Source organism: Oncorhynchus clarkii, unplaced genomic scaffold (assembly GCF_045791955.1).
Source record: "Oncorhynchus clarkii lewisi isolate Uvic-CL-2024 unplaced genomic scaffold, UVic_Ocla_1.0 unplaced_contig_1797_pilon_pilon, whole genome shotgun sequence".
Classification (NCBI taxonomy): Eukaryota; Metazoa; Chordata; class Actinopteri; order Salmoniformes; family Salmonidae; genus Oncorhynchus; species Oncorhynchus clarkii.
The window spans coordinates 33,186-54,672 of NW_027258202.1; the positions used below are offsets into that span (position 1 = coordinate 33,186).

The 21,487-nt window shown below is 47.5% G+C and overlaps 1 protein-coding gene across 1 annotated transcript in view; it reads right to left on the reverse strand.

The window, feature by feature from the left end:
• The window catches only part of LOC139395956 (exocyst complex component 4-like), a gene marked incomplete at its 3' end in the record, with an annotated part of 84,266 nt that overhangs the window by 22,161 nt on the left and 40,618 nt on the right, over nt 1-21,487 (reverse strand). The window lies entirely within an intron of this gene.

Consider the following 21,487-nt stretch of genomic DNA (forward strand, 5'->3'; position numbering starts at 1 on the left):
GTCTGGGGAACTGTCTAAATAGGACGGCTAAAGACAGTACAGTCTGGGGAACTGTCTAAATAGGACGGCTAAAGACAGTACAGTCTGGGGAACTGTCCAAATAGGACGGCTAAAGACAGTACAGTCTGGGGAACTGTCCAAACAGGACGGCTAAAGACAGTACAGTCTGGGGAACTGTCTAAATAGGACGGCTAAAGACAGCACAGTATGGGGAACTGTCTAAACAGGACGGCTAAAGACAGTACAGTCTGGGGAACTGTCTAAACAGGACGGCTAAAGACAGTACAGTCTGGGGAACTGTCTAAACAGGACGGCTAAAGACAGCACAGTCTGGGGAACTGTCTAAATAGGACGGCTAAAGACAGTACAGTCTGGGGAACTGTCTAAATAGGATGGCTAAAGACAGTACAGTCTGGGGAACTGTCTAAATAGGACGGCACAGTCTGGGGAACTGTCTAAATAGGACGGCTAAAGACAGTACAGTCTGGGGAACTGTCTAAATAGGACGGCTAAAGACAGCACAGTCTGGGGAACTGTCTAAACAGGACGGCTAAAGACAGTACAGTCTGGGGAACTGTCTAAATAGGATGGCTAAAGACAGTACACTCTGGGGAACTGTCTAAATATGACGGCTAAAGACAGCACAGTCTGGGGAACTGTCTAAACAGGACGGCTAAAGACAGCACAGTCTGGGGAACTGTCTAAATAGGACGGCTAAAGACAGTACAGTCTGGGGAACTGTCTAAACAGGACGGCTAAAGACAGTACAGTCTTGGGAACTGTCTAAATAGGACGACTAAAGACAGTACAGTCTGGGGAACTGTCTAAATAGGACGGCTAAAGACAGTACAGTCTTGGGAACTGTCTAAATAGGACGGCTAAAGACAGTACAGTCTGGGGAACTGTCTAAATAGGATGGCTAAAGACAGTACAGTCTGGGGAACTGTCCAAACAGGACGGCTAAAGACAGTACAGTCTGGGGAACTGTCTAAATAGGACGGCTAAAGACAGTACAGTCTGGGGAACTGTCTAAACAGGACGGCTAAAGACAGTACAGTCTGGGGAACTGTCTAAATAGGACGGCTAAAGACAGTACAGTCTGGGGAACTGTCTAAATAGGACGGCTAAAGACAGTACAGTCTGGGGAACTGTCTAAATAGGATGGCTAAAGACAGTACAGTCTGGGGAACTGTCTAAATAGGACGGCACAGTCTGGGGAACTGTCTAAATAGGACGGCTAAAGACAGCACAGTCTGGGGAACTGTCTAAATAGGACGGCTAAAGACAGCACAGTCTGGGGAACTGTCTAAACAGGACGGCTAAAGACAGTACAGTCTGGGGAACTGTCTAAACAGGACGGCTAAAGACAGCACAGTCTGGGGAACTGTCTAAACAGGACGGCTAAAGACAGCACAGTATGGGGAACTGTCTAAACAGGACGGCTAAAGACAGTACAGTCTGGGGAACTGTCTAAACAGGACGGCTAAAGACAGTACAGTCTGGGGAACTGTCTAAACAGGACGGCTAAAGACAGCACAGTCTGGGGAACTGTCTAAATAGGACGGCTAAAGACAGTACAGTCTGGGGAACTGTCCAAACAGGACGGCTAAAGACAGTACAGTCTGGGGAACTGTCTAAATAGGACGGCTAAAGACAGTACAGTCTGGGGAACTGTCTAAATAGGACGGCTAAAGACAGTACAGTATGGGGAACTGTCTAAATAGGACGGCTAAAGACAGTACAGTCTGGGGAACTGTCTAAATAGGACGGCTAAAGACAGTACAGTCTGGGGAACTGTCCAAATAGGACGGCTAAAGACAGTACAGTCTGGGGAACTGTCTAAACAGGACGGCTAAAGACAGCACAGTCTGGGGAACTGTCTAAACAGGACGGCTAAAGACAGCACAGTCTGGGGAACTGTCTAAATAGGACGGCTAAAGACAGTACAGTCTGGGGAACTGTCCAAACAGGACGGCTAAAGACAGTACAGTCTGGGGAACTGTCTAAATAGGACGGCTAAAGACAGTACAGTCTGGGGAACTGTCTAAATAGGACGGCTAAAGACAGTACAGTATGGGGAACTGTCTAAATAGGACGGCTAAAGACAGTACAGTCTGGGGAACTGTCTAAATAGGACGGCTAAAGACAGTACAGTCTTGGGAACTGTCTAAATAGGACGGCTAAAGACAGTACAGTCTGGGGAACTGTCCAAATAGGATGGCTAAAGACAGTACAGTCTGGGGAACTGTCCAAACAGGACGGCTAAAGACAGTACAGTCTGGGGAACTGTCTAAATAGGACGGCTAAAGACAGTACAGTCTGGGGAACTGTCTAAACAGGACGGCTAAAGACAGTACAGTCTGGGGAACTGTCTAAATAGGACGGCTAAAGACAGTACAGTCTGGGGAACTGTCTAAATAGGACGGCTAAAGACAGTACAGTCTGGGGAACTGTCTAAATAGGATGGCTAAAGACAGTACAGTCTGGGGAACTGTCTAAATAGGACGGCACAGTCTGGGGAACTGTCTAAATAGGACGGCTAAAGACAGCACAGTCTGGGGAACTGTCTAAATAGGACGGCTAAAGACAGCACAGTCTGGGGAACTGTCTAAACAGGACGGCTAAAGACAGTACAGTCTGGGGAACTGTCTAAACAGGACGGCTAAAGACAGCACAGTCTGGGGAACTGTCTAAACAGGACGGCTAAAGACAGCACAGTATGGGGAACTGTCTAAACAGGACGGCTAAAGACAGTACAGTCTGGGGAACTGTCTAAACAGGACGGCTAAAGACAGTACAGTCTGGGGAACTGTCTAAACAGGACGGCTAAAGACAGCACAGTCTGGGGAACTGTCTAAATAGGACGGCTAAAGACAGTACAGTCTGGGGAACTGTCCAAACAGGACGGCTAAAGACAGTACAGTCTGGGGAACTGTCTAAATAGGACGGCTAAAGACAGTACAGTCTGGGGAACTGTCTAAATAGGACGGCTAAAGACAGTACAGTCTGGGGAACTGTCTAAATAGGACGGCTAAAGACAGTACAGTCTGGGGAACTGTCTAAATAGGACGGCTAAAGACAGTACAGTCTGGGGAACTGTCCAAATAGGACGGCTAAAGACAGTACAGTCTGGGGAACTGTCCAAACAGGACGGCTAAAGACAGTACAGTCTGGGGAACTGTCTAAATAGGACGGCTAAAGACAGCACAGTATGGGGAACTGTCTAAACAGGACGGCTAAAGACAGTACAGTCTGGGGAACTGTCTAAACAGGACGGCTAAAGACAGTACAGTCTGGGGAACTGTCTAAACAGGACGGCTAAAGACAGCACAGTCTGGGGAACTGTCTAAATAGGACGGCTAAAGACAGTACAGTCTGGGGAACTGTCTAAATAGGATGGCTAAAGACAGTACAGTCTGGGGAACTGTCTAAATAGGACGGCACAGTCTGGGGAACTGTCTAAATAGGACGGCTAAAGACAGTACAGTCTGGGGAACTGTCTAAATAGGACGGCTAAAGACAGCACAGTCTGGGGAACTGTCTAAACAGGACGGCTAAAGACAGTACAGTCTGGGGAACTGTCTAAATAGGATGGCTAAAGACAGTACACTCTGGGGAACTGTCTAAATATGACGGCTAAAGACAGCACAGTCTGGGGAACTGTCTAAACAGGACGGCTAAAGACAGCACAGTCTGGGGAACTGTCTAAATAGGACGGCTAAAGACAGTACAGTCTGGGGAACTGTCTAAACAGGACGGCTAAAGACAGTACAGTCTTGGGAACTGTCTAAATAGGACGACTAAAGACAGTACAGTCTGGGGAACTGTCTAAATAGGACGGCTAAAGACAGTACAGTCTTGGGAACTGTCTAAATAGGACGGCTAAAGACAGTACAGTCTGGGGAACTGTCTAAATAGGATGGCTAAAGACAGTACAGTCTGGGGAACTGTCCAAACAGGACGGCTAAAGACAGTACAGTCTGGGGAACTGTCTAAATAGGACGGCTAAAGACAGTACAGTCTGGGGAACTGTCTAAACAGGACGGCTAAAGACAGTACAGTCTGGGGAACTGTCTAAATAGGACGGCTAAAGACAGTACAGTCTGGGGAACTGTCTAAATAGGACGGCTAAAGACAGTACAGTCTGGGGAACTGTCTAAATAGGATGGCTAAAGACAGTACAGTCTGGGGAACTGTCTAAATAGGACGGCACAGTCTGGGGAACTGTCTAAATAGGACGGCTAAAGACAGCACAGTCTGGGGAACTGTCTAAATAGGACGGCTAAAGACAGCACAGTCTGGGGAACTGTCTAAACAGGACGGCTAAAGACAGTACAGTCTGGGGAACTGTCTAAACAGGACGGCTAAAGACAGCACAGTCTGGGGAACTGTCTAAACAGGACGGCTAAAGACAGCACAGTATGGGGAACTGTCTAAACAGGACGGCTAAAGACAGTACAGTCTGGGGAACTGTCTAAACAGGACGGCTAAAGACAGTACAGTCTGGGGAACTGTCTAAACAGGACGGCTAAAGACAGCACAGTCTGGGGAACTGTCTAAATAGGACGGCTAAAGACAGTACAGTCTGGGGAACTGTCCAAACAGGACGGCTAAAGACAGTACAGTCTGGGGAACTGTCTAAATAGGACGGCTAAAGACAGTACAGTCTGGGGAACTGTCTAAATAGGACGGCTAAAGACAGTACAGTATGGGGAACTGTCTAAATAGGACGGCTAAAGACAGTACAGTCTGGGGAACTGTCTAAATAGGACGGCTAAAGACAGTACAGTCTGGGGAACTGTCCAAATAGGACGGCTAAAGACAGTACAGTCTGGGGAACTGTCCAAACAGGACGGCTAAAGACAGTACAGTCTGGGGAACTGTCTAAATAGGACGGCTAAAGACAGCACAGTCTGGGGAACTGTCTAAATAGGACGGCTAAAGACAGCACAGTCTGGGGAACTGTCTAAACAGGACGGCTAAAGACAGCACAGTCTGGGGAACTGTCTAAACAGGACGACTAAAGACAGTACAGTCTGGGGAACTGTCCAAACAGGACGGCTAAAGACAGTACAGTCTGGGGAACTGTCTAAATAGGACGGCACAGTCTGGGGAACTGTCTAAATAGGACGGCTAAAGACAGCACAGTCTGGGGAACTGTCTAAATAGGACGGCTAAAGACAGCACAGTCTGGGGAACTGTCTAAACAGGACGGCTAAAGACAGTACAGTCTGGGGAACTGTCTAAACAGGACGGCTAAAGACAGCACAGTCTGGGGAACTGTCTAAACAGGACGGCTAAAGACAGCACAGTATGGGGAACTGTCTAAACAGGACGGCTAAAGACAGTACAGTCTGGGGAACTGTCTAAACAGGACGGCTAAAGACAGTACAGTCTGGGGAACTGTCTAAATAGGATGGCTAAAGACAGTACAGTCTGGGGAACTGTCTAAATAGGACGGCACAGTCTGGGGAACTGTCTAAATAGGACGGCTAAAGACAGTACAGTCTGGGGAACTGTCTAAATAGGACGGCTAAAGACAGCACAGTCTGGGGAACTGTCTAAACAGGACGGCTAAAGACAGTACAGTCTGGGGAACTGTCTAAATAGGATGGCTAAAGACAGTACACTCTGGGGAACTGTCTAAATATGACGGCTAAAGACAGCACAGTCTGGGGAACTGTCTAAACAGGACGGCTAAAGACAGCACAGTCTGGGGAACTGTCTAAATAGGACGGCTAAAGACAGTACAGTCTGGGGAACTGTCTAAACAGGACGGCTAAAGACAGTACAGTCTTGGGAACTGTCTAAATAGGACGACTAAAGACAGTACAGTCTGGGGAACTGTCTAAATAGGACGGCTAAAGACAGTACAGTCTTGGGAACTGTCTAAATAGGACGGCTAAAGACAGTACAGTCTGGGGAACTGTCTAAATAGGATGGCTAAAGACAGTACAGTCTGGGGAACTGTCCAAACAGGACGGCTAAAGACAGTACAGTCTGGGGAACTGTCTAAATAGGACGGCTAAAGACAGTACAGTCTGGGGAACTGTCTAAACAGGACGGCTAAAGACAGTACAGTCTGGGGAACTGTCTAAATAGGACGGCTAAAGACAGTACAGTCTGGGGAACTGTCTAAATAGGACGGCTAAAGACAGTACAGTCTGGGGAACTGTCTAAATAGGATGGCTAAAGACAGTACAGTCTGGGGAACTGTCTAAATAGGACGGCACAGTCTGGGGAACTGTCTAAATAGGACGGCTAAAGACAGCACAGTCTGGGGAACTGTCTAAATAGGACGGCTAAAGACAGCACAGTCTGGGGAACTGTCTAAACAGGACGACTAAAGACAGTACAGTCTGGGGAACTGTCTAAACAGGACGGCTAAAGACAGCACAGTCTGGGGAACTGTCTAAACAGGACGGCTAAAGACAGCACAGTATGGGGAACTGTCTAAACAGGACGGCTAAAGACAGTACAGTCTGGGGAACTGTCTAAACAGGACGGCTAAAGACAGTACAGTCTGGGGAACTGTCTAAACAGGACGGCTAAAGACAGCACAGTCTGGGGAACTGTCTAAATAGGACGGCTAAAGACAGCACAGTCTGGGGAACTGTCTAAATAGGACGGCTAAAGACAGTACAGTATGGGGAACTGTCTAAATAGGACGGCTAAAGACAGTACAGTCTGGGGAACTGTCTAAATAGGACGGCTAAAGACAGCACAGTCTGGGGAACTGTCTAAATAGGACGGCTAAAGACAGCACAGTCTGGGGAACTGTCTAAACAGGACGGCTAAAGACAGCACAGTCTGGGGAACTGTCTAAACAGGACGACTAAAGACAGTACAGTCTGGGGAACTGTCCAAACAGGATGGCTAAAGACAGTACAGTCTGGGGAACTGTCTAAATAGGACGGCTAAAGACAGCACAGTCTGGGGAACTGTCTAAATAGGGCGGCTAAAGACAGTACAGTCTGGGGAACTGTCCAAAAAGGACGGCTAAAGACAGTACAGTCTGGGGAACTGTCTAAATAGGACGGCTAAAGACAGTACAGTCTGGGGAACTGTCTAAATAGGACGGCTAAAGACAGTACAGTCTGGGGAACTGTCTAAATAGGACGGCTAAAGACAGTACAGTCTGGGGAACTGTCTAAATAGGACGGCTAAAGACAGTACAGTCTGGGGAACTGTCTAAATAGGACGGCTAAAGACAGTACAGTCTGGGGAACTGTCCAAACAGGACGGCTAAAGACAGTACAGTCTGGGGAACTGTCCAAACAGGACGGCTAAAGACAGTACAGTCTGGGGAACTGTCTAAACAGGACGGCTAAAGACAGTACAGTCTGGGGAACTGTCTAAATAGGATGGCTAAAGACAGTACACTCTGGGGAACTGTCTAAATATGACGGCTAAAGACAGCACAGTCTGGGGAACTGTCTAAACAGGACGGCTAAAGACAGCACAGTCTGGGGAACTGTCTAAACAGGACGGCTAAAGACAGCACAGTCTGGGGAACTGTCTAAATAGGACGGCTAAAGACAGTACAGTCTGGGGAACTGTCTAAACAGGACAGCTAAAGACAGCACAGTCTGGGGAACTATCTAAACAGGACGGCTAAAGACAGCACAGTCTGGGGAACTGTCTAAATAGGACGGCTAAAGACAGTACAGTATGGGGAACTGTCTAAATAGGATGGCTAAAGACAGTACAGTCTGGGGAACTGTCTAAATAGGACGGCTAAAGACAGCACACTCTGGGGAACTGTCTAAATAGGACGGCTAAAGACAGCACAGTCTGGGGAACTGTCTAAACAGGACGGCTAAAGACAGCACAGTCTGGGGAACTGTCTAAATAGGACGGCTAAAGACAGCACAGTCTGGGGAACTGTCTAAATAGGACGGCTAAAGACAGTACAGTCTGGGGAACTGTCTAAACAGGACGGCTAAAGACAGTACAGTCTTGGGAACTGTCTAAATAGGACGACTAAAGACAGTACAGTCTGGGGAACTGTCTAAATAGGACGGCTAAAGACAGTACAGTCTGGGGAACTGTCTAAACAGGACAGCTAAAGACAGTACAGTCTGGGGAACTGTCTAAACAGGACGGCTAAAGACAGTACAGTCTGGGGAACTGTCTAAACAGGACGGCTAAAGACAGTACAGTCTTGGGAACTGTCTAAATAGGACGACTAAAGACAGTACAGTCTGGGGAACTGTCTAAATAGGACGGCTAAAGACAGCACAGTCTGGGGAACTGTCTAAATAGGACGGCTAAAGACAGCACAGTCTGGGGAACTGTCTAAATAGGACGGCTAAAGACAGTACAGTCTGGGGAACTGTCTAAACAGGACGGCTAAAGACAGTACAGTCTTGGGAACTGTCTAAATAGGACGACTAAAGACAGTACAGTCTGGGGAACTGTCTAAATAGGACGGCTAAAGACAGTACAGTCTGGGGAACTGTCTAAACAGGACAGCTAAAGACAGTACAGTCTGGGGAACTGTCTAAACAGGACGACTAAAGACAGTACAGTCTGGGGAACTGTCTAAACAGGACGGCTAAAGACAGCACAGTCTGGGGAACTGTCTAAATAGGACGGCTAAAGACAGTACAGTCTGGGGAACTGTCTAAACAGGACGGCTAAAGACAGTACAGTCTTGGGAACTGTCTAAATAGGACGACTAAAGACAGTACAGTCTGGGGAACTGTCTAAATAGGACGGCTAAAGACAGTACAGTCTGGGGAACTGTCTAAACAGGACAGCTAAAGAAAGTACAGTCTGGGGAACTGTCTAAACAGGACGACTAAAGACAGTACAGTCTGGGGAACTGTCTAAATAGGACGGCTAAAGACAGTACAGTCTGGGGAACTGTCTAAATAGGACAGCTAAAGACAGTACAGTCTTGGGAACTGTCTAAATAGGACGGCTAAAGACAGTACAGTCTTGGGAACTGTCTAAATAGGATGGCTAAAGACAGTACAGTCTGGGGAACTGTCTAAACAGGATGGCTAAAGACAGTACAGTCTGGGGAACTGTCATAATAGGACGGCTAAAGACAGTACAGTCTGGGGAACTGTCTAAATAGGACGGCTAAAGACAGTACAGTCTGGGGAACTGTCTAAATAGGACGGCTAAAGACAGTACAGTCTGGGGAACTGTCTAAATAGGATGGCTAAAGACAGTACAGTCTGGGGAACTGTCTAAATAGGACGGCACAGTCTGGGGAACTGTCTAAATAGGACGGCTAAAGACAGTACAGTCTGGGGAACTGTCTAAACAGGACGGCTAAAGACAGTACAGTCTGGGGAACTGTCTAAATAGGATGGCTAAAGACAGTACACTCTGGGGAACTGTCTAAATATGACGGCTAAAGACAGCACAGTCTGGGGAACTGTCTAAACAGGACGGCTAAAGACAGCACAGTCTGGGGAACTGTCTAAATAGGACGGCTAAAGACAGTACAGTCTGGGGAACTGTCTAAACAGGACGGCTAAAGACAGTACAGTCTTGGGAACTGTCTAAATAGGACGACTAAAGACAGTACAGTCTGGGGAACTGTCTAAATAGGACGGCTAAAGACAGTACAGTCTTGGGAACTGTCTAAATAGGACGGCTAAAGACAGTACAGTCTGGGGAACTGTCTAAATAGGATGGCTAAAGACAGTACAGTCTGGGGAACTGTCCAAACAGGACGGCTAAAGACAGTACAGTCTGGGGAACTGTCTAAATAGGACGGCTAAAGACAGTACAGTCTGGGGAACTGTCTAAACAGGACGGCTAAAGACAGTACAGTCTGGGGAACTGTCTAAATAGGACGGCTAAAGACAGTACAGTCTGGGGAACTGTCTAAATAGGACGGCTAAAGACAGTACAGTCTGGGGAACTGTCTAAATAGGACGGCTAAAGACAGTACAGTCTGGGGAACTGTCTAAATAGGATGGCTAAAGACAGTACAGTCTGGGGAACTGTCTAAATAGGACGGCACAGTCTGGGGAACTGTCTAAATAGGACGGCTAAAGACAGCACAGTCTGGGGAACTGTCTAAACAGGACGGCTAAAGACAGTACAGTCTGGGGAACTGTCTAAACAGGACGGCTAAAGACAGCACAGTCTGGGGAACTGTCTAAACAGGACGGCTAAAGACAGCACAGTATGGGGAACTGTCTAAACAGGACGGCTAAAGACAGTACAGTCTGGGGAACTGTCTAAACAGGACGGCTAAAGACAGTACAGTCTGGGGAACTGTCTAAACAGGACGGCTAAAGACAGCACAGTCTGGGGAACTGTCTAAATAGGACGGCTAAAGACAGTACAGTCTGGGGAACTGTCTAAATAGGATGGCTAAAGACAGTACAGTCTGGGAAACTGTCTAAATAGGACGGCACAGTCTGGGGAACTGTCTAAATAGGACGGCTAAAGACAGTACAGTCTGGGGAACTGTCTAAATAGGACGGCTAAAGACAGCACAGTCTGGGGAACTGTCTAAACAGGACGGCTAAAGACAGTACAGTCTGGGGAACTGTCTAAATAGGATGGCTAAAGACAGTACACTCTGGGGAACTGTCTAAATATGACGGCTAAAGACAGCACAGTCTGGGGAACTGTCTAAATAGGATGGCTAAAGACAGTACAGTCTGGGGAACTGTCTAAATAGGACGGCACAGTCTGGGGAACTGTCTAAATAGGACGGCTAAAGACAGCACAGTCTGGGGAACTGTCTAAACAGGACGGCTAAAGACAGTACAGTCTGGGGAACTGTCTAAACAGGACGGCTAAAGACAGCACAGTCTGGGGAACTGTCTAAACAGGACGGCTAAAGACAGCACAGTATGGGGAACTGTCTAAACAGGACGGCTAAAGACAGTACAGTCTGGGGAACTGTCTAAACAGGACGGCTAAAGACAGTACAGTCTGGGGAACTGTCTAAACAGGACGGCTAAAGACAGCACAGTCTGGGGAACTGTCTAAATAGGACGGCTAAAGACAGTACAGTCTGGGGAACTGTCTAAATAGGATGGCTAAAGACAGTACAGTCTGGGGAACTGTCTAAATAGGACGGCACAGTCTGGGGAACTGTCTAAATAGGACGGCTAAAGACAGTACAGTCTGGGGAACTGTCTAAATAGGACGGCTAAAGACAGCACAGTCTGGGGAACTGTCTAAACAGGACGGCTAAAGACAGTACAGTCTGGGGAACTGTCTAAATAGGATGGCTAAAGACAGTACACTCTGGGGAACTGTCTAAATATGACGGCTAAAGACAGCACAGTCTGGGGAACTGTCTAAACAGGACGGCTAAAGACAGCACAGTCTGGGGAACTGTCTAAACAGGACGGCTAAAGACAGCACAGTATGGGGAACTGTCTAAACAGGACGGCTAAAGACAGTACAGTCTGGGGAACTGTCTAAACAGGACGGCTAAAGACAGTACAGTCTGGGGAACTGTCTAAACAGGACGGCTAAAGACAGCACAGTCTGGGGAACTGTCTAAATAGGACGGCTAAAGACAGTACAGTCTGGGGAACTGTCTAAATAGGATGGCTAAAGACAGTACAGTCTGGGGAACTGTCTAAATAGGACGGCACAGTCTGGGGAACTGTCTAAATAGGACGGCTAAAGACAGTACAGTCTGGGGAACTGTCTAAATAGGACGGCTAAAGACAGCACAGTCTGGGGAACTGTCTAAACAGGACGGCTAAAGACAGTACAGTCTGGGGAACTGTCTAAATAGGATGGCTAAAGACAGTACACTCTGGGGAACTGTCTAAATAGGATGGCTAAAGACAGTACACTCTGGGGAACTGTCTAAATATGACGGCTAAAGACAGCACAGTCTGGGGAACTGTCTAAACAGGACGGCTAAAGACAGCACAGTCTGGGGAACTGTCTAAATAGGACGGCTAAAGACAGTACAGTCTGGGGAACTGTCTAAACAGGACGGCTAAAGACAGTACAGTCTTGGGAACTGTCTAAATAGGACGACTAAAGACAGTACAGTCTGGGGAACTGTCTAAATAGGACGGCTAAAGACAGTACAGTCTTGGGAACTGTCTAAATAGGACGGCTAAAGACAGTACAGTCTGGGGAACTGTCTAAATAGGATGGCTAAAGACAGTACAGTCTGGGGAACTGTCCAAACAGGACGGCTAAAGACAGTACAGTCTGGGGAACTGTCTAAATAGGACGGCTAAAGACAGTACAGTCTGGGGAACTGTCTAAACAGGACGGCTAAAGACAGTACAGTCTGGGGAACTGTCTAAATAGGACGGCTAAAGACAGTACAGTCTGGGGAACTGTCTAAATAGGACGGCTAAAGACAGCACAGTCTGGGGAACTGTCTAAATAGGACGGCTAAAGACAGTACAGTCTGGGGAACTGTCTAAATAGGACGGCTAAAGACAGTACAGTCTGGGGAACTGTCTAAATAGGATGGCTAAAGACAGTACAGTCTGGGGAACTGTCTAAATAGGACGGCACAGTCTGGGGAACTGTCTAAATAGGACGGCTAAAGACAGCACAGTCTGGGGAACTGTCTAAACAGGACGGCTAAAGACAGCACAGTCTGGGGAACTGTCTAAACAGGACGGCTAAAGACAGCACAGTCTGGGGAACTGTCTAAACAGGACGGCTAAAGACAGCACAGTATGGGGAACTGTCTAAACAGGACGGCTAAAGACAGTACAGTCTGGGGAACTGTCTAAACAGGACGGCTAAAGACAGTACAGTCTGGGGAACTGTCTAAACAGGACGGCTAAAGACAGCACAGTCTGGGGAACTGTCTAAATAGGACGGCTAAAGACAGCACAGTCTGGGGAACTGTCTAAATAGGACGGCTAAAGACAGTACAGTATGGGGAACTGTCTAAATAGGACGGCTAAAGACAGTACAGTCTGGGGAACTGTCTAAATAGGACGGCTAAAGACAGCACAGTCTGGGGAACTGTCTAAATAGGACGGCTAAAGACAGCACAGTCTGGGGAACTGTCTAAACAGGACGACTAAAGACAGTACAGTCTGGGGAACTGTCCAAACAGGACGGCTAAAGACAGTACAGTCTGGGGAACTGTCTAAATAGGACGGCTAAAGACAGCACAGTCTGGGGAACTGTCTAAATAGGGCGGCTAAAGACAGTACAGTCTGGGGAACTGTCCAAACAGGACGGCTAAAGACAGTACAGTCTGGGGAACTGTCTAAATAGGACGGCTAAAGACAGTACAGTCTGGGGAACTGTCTAAATAGGACGGCTAAAGACAGTACAGTATGGGGAACTGTCTAAATAGGACGGCTAAAGACAGTACAGTCTGGGGAACTGTCTAAATAGGACGGCTAAAGACAGTACAGTCTGGGGAACTGTCTAAATAGGACGGCTAAAGACAGTACAGTCTGGGGAACTGTCCAAACAGGACGGCTAAAGACAGTACAGTCTGGGGAACTGTCCAAACAGGACGGCTAAAGACAGTACAGTCTGGGTGGAACATACAGCACATTCGGAAAGTATTCAGACGCCTAGACTTTTTCCACATTTTGTTACGTTATAGTCTTATTCTAAAATGGATTCAATTGGTGGTTCCAAACTTATACTTATGAATGATGGAGGCCACTGTGTTCTTGGGGACATTCAACACTGCAGAAATATTTTGGTACCCTTCCCCTGATCTGTGCATCGAGATAATCCTGTCTCGGAGCTCTACAGACAATTCCTTCGACCTCGGCTTTGTTTTTGCTCTGATATGCACTATCAACTGTTGGACCTTAGATAGACAGTTGAGTGCCTTTTCAAATCATGTCTAATCAAGTTGTAGAAATATCTCAAGGACGATCAATGGAAACAGGATGCACCTGAGCTCAATTTCGAATCTCATAGCAAAAAGTCTGAATACTTATGTAAATAGTGTATGTTTTTTGTATACATTTCTAAAAACCTGTTTTCACTTTGTCATTGTGGGGTATTGTGTGTAGCTTGATGGAGCTTTTTTTTTAGAGAGAGATGACTAAATAATAAAGTCATCAAATAAAAATGAAGTAATATACACAACTGAAATATTTAATTATTTCATAATAATTTTCTAGTTCTTCTTTTGATGTCTACCCAATGTGGACCTGACAGACACAATGGAATACTTTCAATGTTTTGGATATTGAATGTTCACTATTTTGGGCTTTGGAATTTCCATTAAAATGCTCTAAAATCAAAGTAATGTCATTATTTTATAATGCATTTAATGTTTAAAAATAATAATAATAATCAAACCAACCTCAAAAAGCACTAACCATTCAGCACTACAGCACAGACGTGAACACGAGACGACTGCAACAAGATGGCCGCCACTAATTTACACCTAGACAAGACCCAACAGCATCAACACACACCTGAGCCACTAGCTAATATATAGATGCTAGTGCACAACTGCTAGTCTTCAGAACACACCTGAACTAACAAGAGACAACTGCCAACACGATCTAATCTACACCCAGACAAGAGCCAACAACATCACCACACACACCTGAGCATAGATACTAGCTAGTAGAGATGTTTCATGATAGTGGGTACGTTTCACACCTGCAGACACAAGTGCACACACTCAAGTCGACACAGGCGTGCACACACACACACACCAGGCCGCTGCAGGGTGGAATAGGGGAACTATAGAACCCCAGTCAGAGTAGAGGCAGGGCAAAGAGTAGCCTGCCATACAGCCTCCCTCAGGAATCTGCAATGCGGCCCGACTATCAGGCATTAACATGTGCTGCTAGACTATCAGGCATTAACATGTGCTGCTAGACTAACATGTGCTGCTGTCATACTGAGTTTGTCTCTTGAAGAGAGCAGGAAAGACGAGGGAGAGGGATAGAGAGAGGGATAGAGGAAGGGAGAGGGAAAGAGAATGAGAGGAATGGTGATTGAGGGAGAGAAAGAGAGAGGGATGGAAATAAAATGAGATAAGAAAGATTGAGAGAGAGAGTGGGAGAGAAGGAGAGACTCACAAAGATACAATCGTCCAGAAAATAATAACACGAGTGACTGAATAAGAAAACCTCATTTCACATAATGAGTATTCTAATCAAGAGATGACATTATCGCACATCGCGGCGGCGGGGGAGCGAGGAGCCCCTGGCAACCTGGGGTTGGCAGAGCGGAGGCAGCGGTAGCAGCTCTAGTGCCCGCGCCGCTGGAGAGCCAACGGCTTAATGCCTTCCATTAACACAAAGGCACAGCACAGCCGCGCAATACCTACACTCCCTCCTCTCTCTTTCCCCAACTCTCTTTAACTCTCTATCCATGGTCCCTGACACAATCTCTTTCATTTGCCTTTACTTGAGTATTTTATTTAGGACGACCAACTGTACACTAATAGTTGTACTAGTTCCCATCCTGACAGACACCTAGTTTAGTTCGCTGATGACACTGCCTTGATCAGACTGTTGCATGATGATGAGGAACCCCATGGCCCGGTCCTAAATGACTTCGTAGAGTGCTGTGATGAATCACACCTGGTCCTCAATAACAACAAAACCAAAGAGATGTGCATAGACTTCAGGAAGAGAACACCACCTACGTCTGTAACAGGTCAGAACATAGAGAAATACACATATCTGGCTGTCCTCTTGGACAATAATTATCTATAAAAAGAGTCAACGGAGACTGTACTTTCTCAACAAGATGGGATCTTTTAATGTTGACTGGACTATACTGACTCTGTATTGCAGATCTTTCATTGAGAGTATTTCAACTTGTTGTATTGTTTGTTGGTTTAGCAAGACCACTGTCAACCAGAGAAATATGCTGAGAAGGATTATCACCACGTCAAGCAAAGTACTAGGATAAACAGACTGGTCTGGACGAGATCTTTAATGTCAGGGCCATCAGCAAGGCTCACTAAATATTTTTCACCCAAGCCACCCCATGTACCCAGACATTGAACTACTCCCCCCTCTGGGTGCAGGTATAGGAAACACCCCCCGGGAGGAATAACAGAACTAGACAATAATTTGTGCCAGGTGTGATATCCCTCCTAAACAGCCCGGGCGAAATGATCCTATCGACCCAGTAAGGCCAGCAGGCTAGTCTCTTTTTATTGGTATTTAACTGTTATGAATGTTGTATTGTCAATTTGTTGTCTACTGTATTTAAACGCCAATTTAAAAGTGTACATGATACTTTAACAACATGTCCCCATGGGGACAATAAGGTCAGTAAAGTGGAGTTGCCATGGAGAGGGTAGGTGATTGAGCCAATTGGAAGCTAGGGGGTGATTAGGTAGCCAATGTACAGTATGAAGGGTCAGATTTGGATTGAACCTATTTGAATAAATTCCATCCAACCATCTATCCATCTCACTGGCTTTGAGAGTATACAACGCCAACCCTACAGTTCCCACACCTCTATCTGTCCATCTCTTCATATTCTCCTCCAAACAGAGCTGAAACACCGGTGAATAAACTGGCAGGCAATCAGTTGGCCCAGACAAATCATGACTCTGTTGATCCAGTACCTATCCAATCACAGCTTAGTGTAAGGACCAATTTTGAGCCAATCAAGGGGCCTGGGTCTTAGATAATCAATGTTCAATAAGACAGAGCATTTGTCCTCAGTTCCACTAAAGTAGGCTTTGGACAAAATGTGATTCAAGTCTAGCTGCGTCTTCGAGCCCTAAGGCCTGCCTGCCCGCCCGTCCGCAGTTAGCTCAGGGCCGCCTAGTTGGCATTGCGGAGTCACTGCTTTTCATTCTGAGTGGTTTTGAGGGGTGAAAAAGCGAGAGAATGAGTGAGAGAGAAAACGCAAGAGAAAATAAAATATGATGGAAAAAATGTGCTCAAGGTCACCGTCTGACTCCTGGTCTGATGGAGTGATGATAAGCCCATATACTCAATCCCAGTGTGCACCTCTCTCTCCCTTTACTCTCCTCTCTTTCAGTCACCCCCCTCCACCGGTCTGTGCCCATCTCTCTCTAGCTCCCTCCCTCTCCTTCCCTCCCTTCCGCTCGCTCCCCCGCCCCCTCGCTTGCTCTCCCTCTCGCTCCCTCCGCTCCTCTCAAAAGAAAAGGGAGAGAACGCTAGCCCTCAGAGACTTGGAACGAGACGAAAACAAGGAAGAGAAAAGATGTGAGGGAGAAAATCGAGATAAGAAAAGAGCAGAGTGTAAAATAGAAAAGAGGAAAGGAGCAAACTGCTGTCAACTCTTCACTGTGTCCCTCAGGAGGTCTACCTCACATGATGCTAACTAGGACTCACTGTTCTGACATCAACTACAATGACAAACCCATGTAGCCTCACCTCTAGTGACCACAATATTTCACATCTTTACTAATGCAGATTGACTATTTACTGTACACGTTCATTGTAGAAATCAATCTGGTTCTTCATATGCGGCCCGGGGGGGTGTGACTGTGAAAGCATGTCGTATCCATAGCAGGAGAGATGTAGGCTAATTCCTTGAGAGAATGCTGTTACCTCTGTGTGTGTTGTGCATCCAGCTAGGAACAAGTGTTTCACCCAACATCGTTTGTGCAGCCAGTCAATGTTGTCTTTCTTTTCAAAGAAGAGATTATTCTTGTGGAACGAGTGCTGAGAACATGAAAGCGCGTCAGTTGAAATGCAGTTCCTCAGCTATCTATACACAAACGTGTGCACGGACCTCGCTGCACGAGCAAAATAAAAAACACATTGAAACATACACACACAATCAAACAAACACACACACATTCAAATTCACACACGATGCTGACTAGGAGAGTAATGTTGCCACAAGATGGAGGGAATGTTGGAGCAAAACTAACGAAACAGTTCATGAAAATGTAGCTTAATCCAGTATAAACCAATGTATAGAATTTATTCAACCAGAGACAAAATTCACAAATTCTACAGCACAACGGCAGAGTCATGTCTTAAGTGTAAAACTAACAATGACTCAGTAATCCATGCCTTCTGAGAACGCTGTGAAGTCCAAACGTTATGGGCGGAGCTTCATAGTTGTCTGTCAGAAGTGTTACAACGTAAACATACTGTTAATCTGTCTGTCTGCATATTTCAAGACCTGGCATATGGGGTGCAGTCAGACACCCAATGGCCTGGACCATTCTCTTCTCATTACTCTTCTGGAATAAACAGAGTAAAAACCTGGAAATCCATCTCCATCATTAACACAATGGAAACATGATTTATTATTGAAATAATGAAATAGCCTGGGCAACCGAGAAAAATTAATGGGTGTAATTTACGGCCAAGTGACAAACAATAATGCAAGCACTAGGGATGGGGGTGTGGCCAGGCACTAGGGATGGGGGTGTGGCCAGGCACTAGGGATGGGGGTGTGGCCAGGCACTGGCCAGGCAGGGATGGGGGTGTGGCCAGGCACTAGGGATGCGGGTGTGGCCAGGCACTAGGGATGGGGGTGTGGCCAGGCACTAGGGATGGGGGTGGGGGTGTGGCCAGGCACTAGGGATGGGGGTGTGGCCAGGCACTAGGGATGGGGGTGTGGCCAGGCACTAGGGATGCGGGTGTGGCCAGGCACTAGGGATGCGGGTGTGGCCAGGCACTAGGGATGGGGGTGTGGCCAGACACTAGGGATGGAGGTGTGGCCAGGCACTAGGGATGGAGGTGAGGCCAGGCACTAGGGATGGGGGTGTGGCCAGGCACTAGGGATGCGGGTGTGGCCAGGCACTAGGGATGGGGGTGTGGCCAGGCACTAGGGATGGGGGTGTGGCCAGGCACTAGGGATGGGGGTGTGGCCAGGCACTAGGGATGGGGGTGTGGCCAGGCACTAGGGATGGAGGTGTGACCAGGCACTAGGGATGGGGGTGTGACCAGGCACTAGGGATGGGGGTGTGGCCAGGCACTAGGGATGGAGGTGTTGCCAGGCACTAGGGATGGGGGTGTGACTAGGGATGGGGGTGTGATTAGGGATGGTGGTTTTTACTAGGGATGGGGGTGTGACTAGGGATGGTGGTGTGACCAGGCACTAGGGATGGGGGTGTGACCAGGCACTAGGGATGGGGGTGTGACCAGGCACTAGAGATGGGGGTGTGACTAGGGATGGGGGTGTGACCAGGCACTAGGGATGGGGGTGTGACCAGGCACTAGGGATGGGGGTGTGACCAGGCACTTGGAATGGGGGTGTGACCAGGCACTAGGGATGGAGGTGTGACTAGGGATGGGGGTGTGACCAGGCACTAGGGATGGGGGTGTGACCAGGCACTAGGGATGGGGGTGTGACCAGGCACTAGAGATGGGGGTGTGACTAGGGATGGAGGTGTGACCAGACACTAGGGATGATGGTGTGACCAGGCTCTAGGGATGGGGGTGTGACCAGGCTCTAGGGATGGGGGTGTGACCAGGCACTAGGGATGGGGGTGTGACCAGGCTCTAGGGATGGAGGAGGTGTGACCAGGCACTAGGTATGGGGGTGTGACCAGGCACTAGGGATGGGGGTGTGACCAGGCACTAGGGATGGGGGTGTGACCAGGCTCTAGGGATGGGGGTGTGACCAGGCACTAGGGATGGGGGTGTGACCAGGCTCTAGGGATGGATGTGGGAGCAGATGAGATGTAGTAGTTTTGTGTCTCTAAGTTCTTGTGTATGTGTATGTTTGTATCTGCTGTACAAAAAAACAAATGTAAAAAAAGATAAACATGGGGCCTCCCGGGTGGCGCAGTGGTCTCGGACACTGCATCGCAGTGCTAACTGTGCCACCAGAGACTCTGGGTATGCGCCAGAGGCTCTGTCGCAGCCGGCCGCGACCGGAAGGTTCATGGGGCGACGCACAATTGGCCTAGCGTCGTCCGGGTTAGGCAGAGTTTGGCCGGCATATCCTTGTCTCATCGCGCACTAGCAACTCCTGTGGCGGGCCGGGCGCAGTGCATGCTAACCAGGTCACCAGGTGCACTGTGTTTCCTCCAACACATTAGTGCAGCTGGTTTGATGCGCGCTGTGTTAAAGAAGCAGTGCGGCTTGGTTGGGTTGTGTTTCGGAGGACGCATGACTTTCAACCTTCGTTTCTCCCGAGCCCGTACGGGAGTTGTAGGAGACAAGATAGTAACTACTAACAATTGGATACCACGAAATTGGGGAGAAAAGGGTGTACATTTTTTATTTTTTACAAAAAAAACGTATTATTTAAAAAAATGTATTATGCTGACTACAAAAGGCAAGACTCACTGACATTCTGTCTGCTTTCACAGTCCTACATACAGCCCTGGGCTGTATATAAAGAAACCAGATTAATTTTTACAATGAACGTGTAGTCAATCCACATTAGTAAAGCTTGTGGTCACTAACGGGAAGGCTATATGGGTTCGTGTCATTTGAAGCCTAATCCATACAGACCAAGCTACATGACAGCAGACTGGTTTGGAGAGAAAAGTCAGAGACCATATCTAGAAAACCAGTCTGAGAACCATGATGTGGATCCTCATACCTCCATCTGTAGTTTGACTGTAGACTCTTTAATGCTCAGAGCTCAAGCTGGAGCCCAGCCATCACTCACATGTGTGACAGGAGAATACCCTGGAGCTACACCTCACAATGACTCCCTCCACAGGGGATAGCTAGCTTCACGTTACAGGACCGCTTCCCCAGCGTAACTGGCTGTTCCCGAGCCAACGTCCCCTCTGGCTGCTCCGTTTCATCATCAGACCTGTGTTCCCTTCTCATCCTTCCCCTCGTTTCCACACTTCACTACACTCTGAAATGTGTCCACCTACACACAGGCTTACGTCTTAGAACGCGACGGAAGAAATCAAGCGCTACGGATTTCATCATCGTGTCAGATTAGGAATCGAAAAATATATAAATTATACAGTGGGGTTGATGTTAGTTGTGACACACACAGGAACAGGCACTTCCCCTGATTGCTTGGTTTAATTGCAGTCCTTTAATTGGTGCGTGTCGGCTGCACTGTGTTTGCTCCCTGCTCCCGTCTGATTGGCTGAGATGATGAGCAGCTGTTTGGAAGTGACCTATGACAGATCCCTGAGGAACGCCCATGTAAGGCAGGCACCCCCAGCAGACACTGACTAGACTAGGGGAGAGAGTTTTTGTGTGTGCTTGTTTGAATATGTGTGTTTTTCAATGTGTTTTTTTTATACACGTGTGTGTACTCTCAGCACTCGTTCCACAAGAATAATCTCTTCTTTGAAAAGAAAGACAACATTGACTGGCTGCACAACCGAGTGTTGGGTGAAACACTGCCAGGATTCCTAGCTGGATGCACAACACACACAGAGGTAACAGCATTCTCTCAAGGAATTAGCCTACATCCCTCCTGCTATGGATACGACATGCTTTCACAGTCACACCCCCCCGGGCCGCATATGAAGAACCAGATTGATTTCTACAATGAACGTGTACAGTAAATAGTCAATCTGCATTAGTAAAGATTTTCGTCACTAAAGGTAAAGCTATATCTGTTTTTGTCATTGTCGTTGATGTCAGAACAGTGAGTCTTGTCTCTCCTAGTTAACATCATGTGTGATCATTCCTGCTCATGGAAG